This window comes from Lygodium microphyllum, chromosome 3 (genome assembly GCF_053477565.2).
Source record: "Lygodium microphyllum isolate KBCC chromosome 3, Lygodium_microphyllum_v1.1.10, whole genome shotgun sequence".
Lineage (NCBI taxonomy): Eukaryota > Viridiplantae > Streptophyta > Polypodiopsida > Schizaeales > Lygodiaceae > Lygodium > Lygodium microphyllum.
This window is the reverse complement of record NC_141137.1, coordinates 169,552,027-169,566,881: the sequence shown is the minus strand read 5'-3', so window position 1 is coordinate 169,566,881 and position 14,855 is coordinate 169,552,027. Positions and strand designations below refer to the sequence as shown.

The following is a 14,855-nucleotide window of genomic DNA, read 5'->3' as shown; positions in this document are numbered from 1 at the left end:
ATTGAGATGGCTGGATTTTTATAGATGGACGCCCCACCAAATAGGGGGGCATGGCCTATGAGACGGGGCAGAGGACTGTACATGAGACCCCGATATGTGTGGCAGTTTGGAACTGCAATGACTCCCTATGGTCACGACCGGACAGATTTGAGGAGATTTTACCCGACCATGATGTTATATGCCTCACAGAGATACATGAGAGCCCAGAGAGAGGGCTTCCATGCATTACAGGATTTGAGTGGGTATCTGCATACCGGGCTACTACTAGGCAGAGTACATCTAGGGGCTCAGGAGGGGTGGCAGTTCTATTCCGTCAGGGGATACAGAGACATATCCAGTTAGTGAGACAAGATGAGGAGGCCAGTTACATATGGATCAGAGTGTCAGATATCAGATGAGAGATGGATCTATATGGCAGTATGCTACTTTTCACCACGAGGGTCTAGATATGCTACTACGCAGGGTGATATTCAGGCCAGAGATTCCCCCTCCCCTTATTCACAGCTCTCAGAGGACATTATTCTGTATTCTAGTTTGGGTGAGGTCTTCCTTATGGGGGACTTCAACGGGCGCACACAAAGCCGACAGTGTGAGAGTTTTGATATGGAGCAGGCAGAGATCATGAGAGCATTAGACCTTGAGGAGTTGGGGATCAGTCGGGAGTCAGCAGATACTGGGCCAGACCTCGCAGGGTATGGAGGGCATTTACTTGAGCTTGGTAGTAGACATCATCTCGTTTTTTATAACGGGATGGCACGATGGCCATATTCAGGAGGTCTTACATGCTTCCCACATGGGGGGGGGCGAGAGTACTGTAGATTATGTACTCAGACTGATCGATGGGATGCATACTATCGAGTCCTTCGGCCTTGGGAGACTTCCACTCGGTGCCGATCACACCTTTCTCAGTTTCTCACTCCTCACCTCATTACCATCACCACTTGCAGATATCATACCCCACATGCATACTGCCATACACTTCACTCATAAGCTCTCACATGTTTACTCACAGCATCTGGAGGAGCACATCACGTCACTTGATCCATATGCACCCCTTGATACACTGACCAGTGATATCAGTTTTCCACATCACACATATACGCACCCCCCTCAGACCGGTATCATGCCACATAACAGGTGGTATGATGATGAGTGCAGAGATCTACGTCGACAACTACGCGATTTGGAGGCCAAAGGAGAGATCACACACAGACAGGCGCAGAGACGCATGCACCGCTTGACCCGCTGTAAAAAGCGAGAATGGGAGGAGGAGAGATATTGGGATATATACCACCTTCTTATGAGCAGAGATTGTGTAGAGGCATGGAGGCAGATCAGAGAACCACGCTCACCCACATCGATACATGACCTTGCAGTATGGCATGGGTATGCACAGAGCTTATGTCATGTACCCGCACAGCCGCTGATACCCACACCATGTACATCGAGACCGGGTATTTCATCATTTTTCACCACTAGTATGGTGAAACATGCTATCTCACGGTTACAGCATGGCCGCGCTCGAGACCAGTTTGATCTTCAGGCAGAGCATATTATATATGGAAGGGACACATTGGCTCCACTCATTGCTCACCTCTTCAACCGTGTATTGTCTGAGGGGTTCCCTGACTCGTGGGGGACAGAGCACACCATTGTACCTATTCACAAGTCAGGGGATCTTATGGATCCTAACACATATAGGACAATCATGATTGGGCCAGTTTTGGCCAAACTTTATGGCACGGTGATGGAGGAGGAGCTCAGCACGCTGGCAGAGAGAGAGTGCATGCACACACCCGGACAGGCAGGGTTCAGACGGGCATTTTCTACCATAGACCACATCTTCACTCTCCGTTGTCTGATCGACCAGACACGAGTGAAGAAACAGAGATTGTATTGTTGCTTTGTGGATTTTCGCAAAGCCTTTGACATGGTTCCGAGAGAGAGGCTTTTCAGATGCCTACTTGATCTGGGGGTGGACAATGACATGATGTGGGGTATCTATGCACTATATGAGTGGGTTACTGGTAGAGTCAGATGTCCGGGAAGTATATCAGATCCCCTTGTGAGTACCATTGGTGTGAAACAAGGATGCCCACTCTCGCCGACTCTATTTGGGCTATACGTTGATGAGATAGCAGAGTTTATTCAATAGTGAGCCGGTGGAGGTGTAGATCTCAGTGGAGCCACATTTCATATCTTACTATATGCAGATGACATTGTGTTGGTCTTAGATTCAGCTCAGGGATTACAACAGCATTTATTAGCATTGGATGATTTTTGCATACAGAGAGGCATGACAGTGAACCTTGGTAAAACCAAGGTTCTTATATTCCATACATCAGCTCAGATACGCAGACATAGTATTTTCATGGCAGTAGGAGGGAGTATTGAGGTCACTGGATCATATGTATATTTGGGAGTCACCTTTACAGCAGCTTCAGGGATTTTCTCGATGACATAGGCAGCTCGTGACCGCCTCACTAGAGGATACTCAGCATTGGCTCTTATGGAGCGACAGTGTCATTAGGCACATTTCCAGGAGCCCCGCACCAAGGGGTGGCTCTTTGATACTCTAGTCACTCCAGCACTGATGTATGGAGCAGCTATATGGGGGCTAGGCCTTGCCGATTATGTATGGACATTGATGGAGAGACCTCAAGTGATCATGATATCTAGATTGATTCGTAGCAAGGCCTCAGTCCCACATGACATTGTTCGAGCAGAGCTCGCCACACTGCCCATGCTAGTCGAGGCATTATTTCAGACAGTCTGCTTCCTACACAGATTTCAAGATATGGACAGAGATCGCATTGCATACAGAGCATACATGGCATCTCAGGAGATGGCTCGAGCGGGGGATACCACATCATGGTATGCACAGACTAGAGCTTGGTTTGATAGGACATTGATAGACTCCCACCTCTTCTATATGATACTCAGGCTCCCACTTACACCCTCTCTCTCTCTGAGAGGAACAGAGTCATCAGACAGGAGATATGGCATATTTATATACAGAGGACATGGGTCAGCCCTGCACAGCCACTGCCATCGAAGATGGCACATTATTATACACAGTTCTTGAGCATATCAGAGCAGGGATTCATAGAGATTCCGAGATATATGCAGATCTATATGCCACATCGATTGAGAGTTCTTATTGGACAACTCAGGGTATCATCACATCAGCTTATGATTGAGAGTGGCAGAGCCAGTGGCATCCCACGGGAGGAGAGGATATGCCCCCTTTGCAGATCAGAGGTGGAGAGTGAGGAGAATTTTGTTCTCAGATGCTCGGCATACTCAGAGTTGAGATCTAGATACACATTGAGCTAGCTCACTTCAAGGATGTATGACTGATATGGATCAGAGATCATTTGGCCTTTTTTTGGGAGAGGCATGGCACATCAGAGAGCAGAGCACACAGCGGTCCCAGTCAGAGAGGGGCCCACCCAGACGACTATTACACAGTTCTTTCAGATAGACAGAGTGAGAGCTACTGTACTAGCCTCCAGCCAGACCTCCGGGCTCACACTACAGCAGGCTGAGGACCAGCATACCCGACGTCGCACGAGGATCCGTGGGTTTCGGACCCCACAGCCACACCGACAGGAGATCCGGAGGATTCTTGATCTACATCAATAGCAGACTGAGATCTGACGACACTCGACACATTGGATCTCAGATCTCCAGTTTGCTCTTTCTCCACCGCCGATGTACCACATCCTGCATCTAGGAGGGATCACCTGCTATTAGCGACTTCGACGACTGCTACTACATCCCAGGATAGTATATCTCCCTGCATCTGTTACATATACACATCGCACCACTTTATCACAGCCGATAGTTGTTCCCCTATCACAGCCGACATTTGTTTCCCTTTTGTAGCCATTATCTAGAGTACCAGAGCTACATACGCACATACACATACACAACACTTATCACACTCACAGCACCGTATCTTCAGTTTCCAGTTTTTAGCTTTTCATTCAGCACTTTTATTTTGGATAATTGGACCTCATCAGTTGTATCACAGTTTGTCTCATAGGGCAGTTTTGGTCTTTAGAAGACGTTAATATAACTTTCTTTCTTTCTTTTCTTTTTTCTCTCTCTCTTTCCCCCTCTCTCTCCTTCTTCTCTCTCCCTTCCTCTCTCTCACAAAAATATTTAAATTTAAAAAAGACTTTTCTCTTTTCACTTTTTTCTCATCTCTCTTCCTCTTTTCCTCTTTCTTCTTTTTCTTCTTCTTTTCTCTCTCTCTCTTTCCTCTTTTTTCCTTCTCTCTCATCTTTTTTTCTTTTTTTCTTTCTATAAATTTTGTTATTTTTTCTTTCTTTTAAATTTTATATTTTCTCTCTCTATAATTCTCTCTTTGTGTTCAAATTCTCTCTTCTTTTGCTTATTTTCTCTCTCTCATTTTTTTCTCTTTGTCTCTCTTCCCTCTCTCTCCTCTCTTTTTGTTTTCTCTCTCTCTCTCTCTCTTAAATTTTATATTTTCTCTCTCTATAATTCTCTCTCTTTGTTCCCCCTCTCTCCCTCCCTCTCATCTTCTTTCTTTTTTGCTCTTTGTATATTCCTCTCTCTCTCTCTATCTCTCTCTCCTTATTTTAATTTAAAAAATACTCTTTTTTCTTTTCTTTTTCTTCTCTCTATAATTTTTTTTCTTTTCTCGTTCTTTTAAAATTTATCTTTCCTCTCTCTATAATTCTCTCTGTGTTTAAATTCTCTCTCTTATTCTTATTTTCTTTCTCTAATTTTCTTATCTTTATCTCTCTCCCCACTCTCTCATCTCTTTTCCTTTTTTCTTTTTCTTTCTCTCTCTCTTAATTTTATATTTTCTCTCTCTATAATTCTCTTTCTTTGTTCTCTCTCCCTCCCTCTCCTCTTCTTTCTTTTTGCTCTTTGTATATATATATATATGTCTCCTTATTTTAATTAAACAAAAAGTTTACATTAAAAAGTTTAATTTAGCACACACACAGAGAGAGAGAGAGAGAGAGAGAGAGAGAGAGAGAGAGAGAGAGAGAGAGAGAGAGAACCTAGGCCCTACACATGAGAGAGAGGGGAAGGGGGATAATAAAAATGTTTAATAAAAAACTATTCTCTTTCCTCTTTCTTCCCCTTCTCTCTCCATATTCTTCTTTTTATCATTCTTCTTCTTCCTCTCTCTCTCTCTCTCTCTCTCTTTTCTTCTATCTCCCTCTCAAAGTGTATAAAAAAACATGTTTGAAAAACTTTAAATTAAAAAAAACTTTTAAAATATTTAATTAAAGAAAAGTTTAAATTAAAAAGTTTAATCTAATTGAGAGAGAGAGAGAGAGAGAGAGAGAGAAAGAGAGAGAGAGAGAGAACCTAGGCCCTGCACATAAGAGGGAGAGGGGGGAGGAATTTAATTAAAAAGGGGAGGGGGAAAAGAAAGAGAGAGACTATAAGAGAGAGAGAGGGGAGGGGGTTTTAATTTAAAAAAGGGAGGTGGGGGGGGGAGGGAGGGGGAAGCTTTAATGAAAAAAGGGAGAGGGAAGAGAAAATGAGATATTACAAGTGAAAAAGAGGGAGGGGAGGGGGTTTTGATTGAAGAAGAGAGGTTTGGAAAAGGGGGTAGGTTCGAGAAGCCCTCTAGAGGTCCACTTTCCAAACCTATAGTGAAAATAATATAGTAGTAAGACTAGACAAACCTATCGTGATTCGTCTCTCTATGTGTATATGTGTGTGCATGCATGCACACGTGTGTGTCTCATTAAAAACTTGTTTCTATATCTCTCTCTTATTCAAAAACTATTGTCACTAAAAAACTCTTTTTCTCTCACTCTCTCTCATTAATATGTGTGTGTGTGTGTGTGTATTTATGTGTGCATATTGAAAGTCCTAACATGCACACACACATGTACACACATATGCTTAGTTTAAAGAAGTATAACTATATATACATATGTATGTGTGCATGTATTTATGTGTGTATATTGGAAGTCCTAACACGTGCACACACACATGTACACACGTATGATTATTTCAAATAAGTATAACTATATTTTATAGCCTAAGAATATTAATATTACAACAACATGATGTCAAGTTGGCAAAGACATGCACAATGAGAGATCAAGATGATGGTCTCTCTCTCTCCCTCTCTCTCTCTCTCTCTCTCTCTCTCTCTCTCTCTCTCTCTCTCTCTCATTAAGCATATTGATTGAGCATAGAATTTATACCCATTTTCACCAATCAATATCCCTTCTTGCCACCACAACAAATAATCCAACACAAATGTGCAAACTTTAATAACAAGTTTTTATTTTTAATCAATATTTAATGAGGTTGCTAGAGCCATGTATAAAGAAAAATGTTTAGTGAGTATTTGGAAATGATGGAAATGTAGATATATTTATACACCAACCCATACTTACCATAGAGGACTTACATCTCATATTTGGAAAGAGAAGAACTTTTCCAATCTCGCCCATATTGTGACCGGCAAAGTAAAGACTTTGCTAATTCTTGAAGAAAATGCATTTTCTTTTGTTGAGAAAATACAGGCATGCCTTGCTTGGTTAGCTAAGATCAAATTTATAATAATATTTTATTATCATTGTCTATCAATTTGTGAAACAATAGTACACTTGCTAGAGGTCAATGTAATACAAATCTACATCCGAATTGCTTGAAGAAATTATTTTGTATTGTAAAAGAGAGAGAGAGAGAGAGAGAGAGAGAGAGAGAGAGAGAGAGAGAGAGAACTATTTGTTGAAACACCTTTCATAATACAATATAATACAGATTCTATCAATCCAGAGTGCTGCCACAAATTATTTTTGGGTTGAGAGAGAGAGAGAGTGCGTGCGTGCGTGCGTGCGTGCGTGCGTGTGTGTGTGTGTGTGTGTGTGTGTGTGTGTGTGTGTGTGAAGGTGGTGGTAAAGGCAATGATAGTAGTGTTGGTTGTAGAGCTGGCGGCGGTGGTGGAAGTGGTGGAGATGGATACATCTAAGATTGGAATAAGTGAACTATGTGGAATAAGAATAGAGGGGTTGCTAAAAAAAACTCGCTCAAAAAACTTGCTTCTTACCCTTTCCCCTTGCATTTCCCCAAGAGTGGGTAGGATTGCCCCCCAACAAATGGGCTCTGTTTTGCATTGGTTGGTTGCAATTGAGGTTGACCCATAGCAGTCTAGTGTTTGTGTGTTAAGATGTTGGCATCCGCTCCCTCGTCAATTAGTGCATCAAGGGTGTATGTCCCTAGGGAGGCTATAGTGATCTGCAAGAGGCAGGCTGGTGCTGCTACTTCCTCATCCGCCTCCTCAAGTTATGTGATGGTTGCAACCCTTACGTTTGATCATCGGAGGTTCACAAAGTGGATGTGATGAAGGGTAGTACTTTTTGATGCAACTTCCGTTGAAGAGACCTATGCCCTGTCCTTTTAGGGTTTCAAGTTCCACATTCCCCGTTCTACTAACATTGCGAACCTTGAAGGGTCTCAATCCCCTAAACTTCATTTTTTGCTTATGTCCTTTGACAGTGTATAACAAGACTAAATCTCCTTGCCCAAAGTCTCATTGCTTGACATGTTTGTCAAACCAACTCTTGCAGTAGTGTGCCTTTTCACATATTAGAGCATGGGTTGCAATGAGACGGGTCTCATATAGGTGTTGTTCTAGCTCCACTAAACAGTTTGTCCATGCTTCTTAGCCCTCCCACCTCTCTTAGGCTGCTCATCTCAAGCTGGGAATAAAAAAATCTACTATCAAAATAGCTTTGGTTTTGTAGGTCAACCTAAATGGGGTTAGTCATATGGCTATTTTGTAGGCCATTCTATACGCCCATAAGGTTGCCATAAGCTAGTTGTCCTAATCGTTGCATGAGAGACGAATTTTATTAGAATACCCACCACTAAGATCTTGTTTGTGGATTTGGCTTGACCATTGGCTTGCAGATAATATGGAGAGGAATTTTTGTGTATTATTAAGGTGGATAACAAGTGAGCAATCACTTTGTTGATGAAGTGTGTGCCTTGGTCACTAACCAACTCTATGGGGCAACTGAACCATGAGATTACTTGCTCCCAGGGAAACTTTGACCGTGGTCCTTACATCATTTTTGCGAGTTATTTGGCCTTTTTCCACTTGCTGAGATAGTTGGTGGCAACCATGATGTATTTGGCTTGGGAGTATTGAGTTGCAGGGTTGATTGGGCCAATGAAATCAATTCCCCACTTCTCGAATGTTTGTCATGCGATCACTGGGGTTAACTCCATTTTGTCCTTATGAGTGCATGCTTATCAATCTCCTCCTTTATGGCATGTGCATGCTTAGGATTCATTGTGTATGGTCACTGCTTGACTGGTGTTGCATTGGGGATCATGGGAATGTTGTGATCTTGAACTTATTTCCTTCATCTCATCTAAGGACCATGCAAATACATTGTCAAACTCCTTAAGCATATTTATAAGATCATGCTCCTCCTTCTCAATTAGGTCATCCACTATGTTCATAGGTTGAGGCTTGTCCTTCTCCCTTGCCAAGTTCACCTCCTTAACCTTGGCTGGTCCTTCGATGGGTTCACTTGCTTGCCCTTTCTGTTTGGCCCCAGTAACACCACCATTCTATCACCCTTTTTGTACTTTGTGAAATGCTTGGGTAAGTACTGGGGTTTCTTTTGCCTTTCTTTTGAAGACCGTTTTATTTTCTCCTCTCTCAACCTCTTGTGCCTCAAGTGGATTGGAAGATCCCCCATGGTGCATCAAGTCCCTGGTGGTCAAGGTATCTTGCGGTCACTATCATAACTTGCCTCTAACTCAGGATTGTACTCGCCATCCTCTTTGGAAGATGTTGTCTCCCCTAGTGCTAGAAACTCTAAAGTTGACTCAACTCCAAATAGTGGTGGGATGCAAGGACGAAATAGTCCTGCTTGCTCATAATCTACCACCTCGAGGCATTCTAGCCAAGCTTGATCACAATCGACCTTGGCAACTCCTTTGCTTACTAGAAACATGTTTACCTCTCGGGATTTAATGTCTGCTCTGTTTTGCTCAATTACTCTTCCCTCCATATCATATTCTATGGTCTCTACTTCCACGTTATTCTCCTTATTGGTGGAACAACAGTCTTCGTACTCACCATTGGAATTCTCAAACTTGGACTGTAGGTTGCTTGCAAGATTCCCACTTCCGAGCACTGCCTCACCTATCATGAGAGCCAAGTTATATGATAAATTTAGGTTGTGCACCTTGGTCCATTACCACTCTCTACTTTCCATAAGATCCTTGAGAGGCTTCAAGCTGGCAACTAGGTTACCCAGAGCTAGCTTGATAAGTACTCGAGGACTTTTTAAGTTTGTTTGCTAGGACATGACAGGTGATTGGTGTTGGTTGGCCCATGGAGCTATCGGCCATCATGCACAAGGGTACTCTGGGCAAGTTACAAGTGATGGCACTCTTAGGTTTGCTAGCGGATTCTACAGCTTCCTGAGTTCGTTCTCATCCTTCAAGAATGGGAGATCAATGGTTCCCAATTTGTGCATCCAATCCTGCTCATCCTCAAGGCAAGGAATGTACATTGTTAGAGGCCCATAATTGCTTCTAGATTTTGAATCACCCTTCAACAGGGTAGAGATGGTATCAAAATCCATTGGGGAGGTTTTCCAAGTGTCCATCTCTATTCGAACTACTTCTAATCTATTGCCCAAGAATATTAGGCCATTACCCCAATCCTCTATTACTCTGGCATTTCTCTATCCAAGGCCTACCTGGCAGGATATCATAATCCACTCCCTTCATAACTATGAAGTTCACGAAGAATTGGGTCCTTGCTATCTTTAGAGGCCAGTCCTTCAGGACTCCGAAGGGTCTAACCTTCATCCCATTCGCTAAGGTGACATTGAACCTTGTAGTTTCCATTGGTCAAGGTTGCAAGACTGAGTGACTAAGTGCGCTAACCCTTGGTCCCATGTCCACTATCCCTTGCCGTGTAATGTCTCCTAAGGCAATGACATGTAAGACTACATGCGTCTCAGTGCCCTCCCAAAAGGCATTTACATGTGGGGACTTAGACATTGGATTCAACATTAGCCTTGGTATGTGTATTAGGGCATCGTGGTCTAGAAAGTTTTGCAGATTATGGTCATTACTGTGTTCTACCCATTACTTCAATTCTTGTCAAAGTGAAGAGTTTTGTCTAAGCAGTTCTCCCAATAACAATGTCATAGGAGTTGTTATGAGTGTGGTTAGCAAGTTTCCATCCCTCTTTTCCTCCTCAGCTTCATGGGCTCCTAGCAAATGTTCTTGAACTATTTGTGTATTCCTGGCCCTCTCATTCTATCCATGTAGTTGTTCACATGGTGGCATTGTCTCTCTTGCTCTCAGATATGTGGGAGGGATTGGTGGGCTCATGGTTGAGAGTTTGTTAATCTCTTCCTCAACTGTAGGTTTGGCATCTTGAAGGTGTCGTGCTTGAATCTTCCACAATTGGCACAAGACCGTGATCTGGGCTTGGGGCATTCAAAGGTTAGGCGATTCCCTCCATAGTGCACACACTACACGTGGGGTCGCATTGGTCTTCATATTGACCCTTGCAGTCTAGCCAGCTTTGCTTTTAGGTTGGCTATAACTTGGATGTCAATGCTCTTCCCTTTTCCCTATTCACTAGAGACTGCTCGTTTAGTAGTTGTTGAAGCTCTCTTGGCGTTCCTAATTGCATTGTTATTCTCCTGTGCCATTCGAGTTCTTCTCTCCTTAAGCAAGTCGTCTACTCGTATGGCTTCCTCAAAGACTCTCATAAGAACATCCCTTTGTATGTTTGAGTTGCTTGCAAGGACCTTATATAGTTATTCTCTTTGCGAATCTCGTTAATGAATATGGTAGAGACAGCTCTCTCATTGGGCCACTTGGCTGCAGGTATCCTCTTATAGAGACTCCTCACATGTGTGACATAGTCTCGTATGTCCTCTTTGTCTTTCTGGCTGATATTCATAAACTTAACAATGAGGTTTTCAGAGTATTGTGCCTCTGAGAATCTCTTAATGAAGAGGTCCTTTAACTAGGTGAAGTCATTGCATTCAACATTGTCTAGACTAGTGAATCCCTTGTGTGGGAGCTTTCGCTCAACTGCCAAGGCCCATGGACCGCTTATTGCTTCAAGCATTCCAAGCCAAGCACTAATGGCTACCTCTCACATAGCCGATGCGCCATCCATATCTACGGGTGTAGTGAGCTTACCTCCATGCTGATCAAGTTACCTCCTCTCCTGCGCACTCCGGTAGCTCCACGATCCAAGTGCAAGCTTCAAGCAAGCTCCATCCTCAAGCTCCACGCTCCAAGCTCCATTGCCGCAAGCAAGATGAGAGAGAGAAGAAGAGAGGAGAAGATGGAGAGCTTCTCCTCCTCAGTCCCTCACCCTCACACACTCACACACTCACTCCCTCACACTCTCACACTCCCTCTCTCAAGCACAAGCTCAAGCAAGCAAGAAGAAGAAGAAGAAGAAGAAGAAGAATAAGAAGAAGAAGAGGAGAGCCACTTTTGGCCACACATAAGAATGAGCTTCTCATTCACTTTTCAACTTTATATACAAAACCCTAAATCCCTTTTGGGCGGTCATCCCCTTATCCCCTTTTTTACATGGCCGACCATGGCCTAGGCCATTTTTCCCATTACCCTTCTATCTTCCTAACTTTCTTCCTACCGCCCATCTACCTTTACAAATTGCACGGCGGTGCTCTTTAAATTAAACCATGATGCGCTTGTGCTCTTTTACAAAAGTATTGATTCACGCTTTTTCTTGTGCGGCCTTTTCCTTTATTTAGGACTTTTTCGCATTTCTTATGCTTTTATATTTTTCTTGGCGCGCCTTCGTCTTCCGTTTTACTTTTGCCTTGGCCTTTGTCTTCTGCTTTAGCTTTTTCAGATTTTTCACCTTGTTCATCCAACGGTTAACATTACCCCCCTCCTAGACGAGTGCCAGGCCCATGGCACTCACCGTCGTAGGTAGCAGGCTTTAGCATGCACTGAAAACGTGGGTGGCAGGGACATTGGTGGCTGCCGTGGAGGAGTGTTGGTGGTGGTGTGGAGGAAGGTCATTGGGGGCATGTTGGTGGTCTAGGTGGATGGTGGTAGGGTTGTTGGAGTTGGTGGTAGGGCTGTTCTTTGTTAGGGATTCAGCACATGACGATTCTTGGCGGGCCTGCAAGACGATAAAGGATAAGAATTCAGAGTTGGATCGATGAAGAGCGAATGACATTGTTGTTGGAGTCTTCAATACCTGCAATTGAAAACCTCTCATAGGTGGTCTCTCCCTAGGGGTAGTGCTAGTCTTCTCTATTGTGCACAAGACATAATGCAATTAGTTTGGGAGACAGGTCGAACTCTAAGCAAGCTGAGAGTATTGTCCTGCACTTGAGGATCCAAACTGTGTATATACTTCGGTGCAGATATTATGTGAGTGATCATGCATACTTAGATATTACGTAGTTAGAAGATCACGGGCTAGTTTCTTGTAACAATGTGTGGATGAAGCAAAGTTATTCATGTTGAGAAGAAGTACACATGAAGGTATATGAGACATCCTTTGCATTGTGACTGCACGACGTAGCATAATTGAAAATAGGGACACCGCGCTTTCGGTAGCTGGAAGCTATTGGACTTGGTTGATGAGGGCGGTGTATTTTTCATGGCCAATCGTGCGGTGCTTACCACAATTGATTGCAATGGTATTAAGGTAGAGTGCAAGAGGGAATTGTGCAAGTGGGTCAGGGTGACAGGTCTAACCATAGGCAAGACAAGCTCCCTAGGTATGTCCTGCCCTTGATGTGCCCTTAACAATTGTGGGTGATGCTAAAGGGCTAGGGGACTAGGGACGGAGCCAATCGACCAAGATTAATGGACGTACCTAATTTGAGGACCCTTAGGTGCTGTGCTGTGATCATGGGTGCTTCTTATCTTTTCGTTCGTTTTTTTTTCTGTTTTCTTTTTTGTTCCTTTTTCTTGTTCTTTTTTCTTTCTTTCTTTCTTTCTCTTCTCTTTTCTCCTCCTTTTTTTTTTGGACTTGCCTGAGTACAACCATTGCAATATGTTGAGGCTATCAGCCTTTCAATGGGTTGGAAAATGTCAAGCTTTGAAGGCTCAGGAAATGGATATTACAGTGATGATTGTGCCCTAGCCTCGTTGTTAGAGAAGCAGTTGTTGAGATGGGGAGATACACTTAAGGTATTGCAAACCTCTTTGCGACACGCGATGTTGGTACAATTGAGCTAACAACTGCCGTGAGCCAACTATAGAGCTTGACCCAGAAAGAGAGCGTAGCCCATGAATATGCTTTGGGCCATGTGATGTGGACGGTTGGCAAGCGTGATTTTTGCTTTCGGCAGCGTGGCTTTGTCACGGCTCTTTGTGGGGTCGATGGTCTTGCGGTGATCGGGCATTGAATACTTTCGTACAAAGACCTATATCATCTTGCATCCACTTGTCACTTCATGAGAGTACATGCATGGTATATGCCGCAACTATAATAAACCAGTGCAATGCAAGGAGACATCACTTATCTGAATTCCATAGTGTTGACTTAGATACTTATCACCTGCGGCGCTTGATTAGCTTTTTCTTTTGCTAAAGATGTGAAATATATTAAATGCAGGTATAAAAATTTTGTACAATTGGAAAACATGTCAACACTTAACCATTTAAAGACAAAAAGTCATGGCCAGGTAGCATTTGATAAGCCTTTTATACAACATGGGGCTACTCTATCTATACGAGGCGGGGCGAGTCTGGGTGGTCAGGCGATTGAGGTTGTGTTGGTGAGGGGGTCCTGTGAGGCAGGGAGGGAAAAATGTTGGCTAGGACTCGGATGGTGTAGTCCCTGGCCGCAATTGTTTCCAGAATGCTTTTAAACAATGCGTCAAATTCTTGCTTGTCTCGAGCTATCCTCTCCTCTTTTGAGCACCTGGTGCTCGAGCATTTGGTAGGAGCCTGCAGGGCTGGTGTTGCCATGCCCAGTGTGCTCCCTTGAGCTTCTATTCCCCTGGTCTGGGGATCTTTTGGTCTAGTTCTGGGCCGGTGTCGCTTCGTTTCTTTGCATACCTTTTAAGGGTAGGTACGTAGTGTTCTGGCGGAGGCGCTTTTGCTACATGCTCCCTTTGACGGCGGATAGCATCCTTGCAAGCCAATTGCATTGGGTGCTCCATGTAAGCTATTGTAGGGGGACTTACAAAATGCGAACCAAGGATTAGGCCTCGAGGCAGGATAAAACTATTTGCATGGAAGGGATTATATAGTGGGTTATCATGCGCATATGATGAGGAGGGGAGAGGTGAGGCATGCAGTGTTTGTTGTAGAGGGATGGCCCCCATGATGATGTTCGTTTTGCCTCCAGCCATTAGCAGATATTGGCTTATGCTAAGTTGTGTGGACTGGTTGTCATGGAGTGGGGTAGGGCTCATCCTTGGAAGGATAGACCGGAAAGGGGAAAAGGTGTATAGAAAGGGACGGTACCCCGTCTACACCATCAGAGTTGTTGGTCAAGGCTTCCTATGGCGGTAATGAGGGTTGCATGCCCTTCACTTGGAGGTGGAAATGGTCACATGACTTTTAATTGTGTGATGAGAGGAGGACCTGAGGAGCTTAGCGTGTCAAACCCAAGTCTTCTTCCTGCATGCTTGACTATCATTGCTTGTGTGTGTTGATATTGTCTATATAGGGTCACACAAAAATCATTGTTTATTTATATACATATTTACGAATCCATGTCACTTCACGAGGATAAAAGCCTATTGTAGAACTCTGGATTGTACTGAAGTGTGGCACACGCATCTAGTACTCGTGGCAGCTTACTCAATGTCGATAGATATTTTGCAACATCGAGTAGCATTGAACCTTGT

The 14,855-nt window shown here is 43.7% G+C and overlaps 1 pseudogene; it reads left to right on the top strand.

The window, feature by feature from the left end:
- The first annotated feature begins 50 nt into the window (after positions 1-50).
- Positions 51-9,454, top strand: LOC148039160 (uncharacterized; annotated as a pseudogene).
- Positions 9,455-14,855: the final 5,401 nt, after the last annotated feature.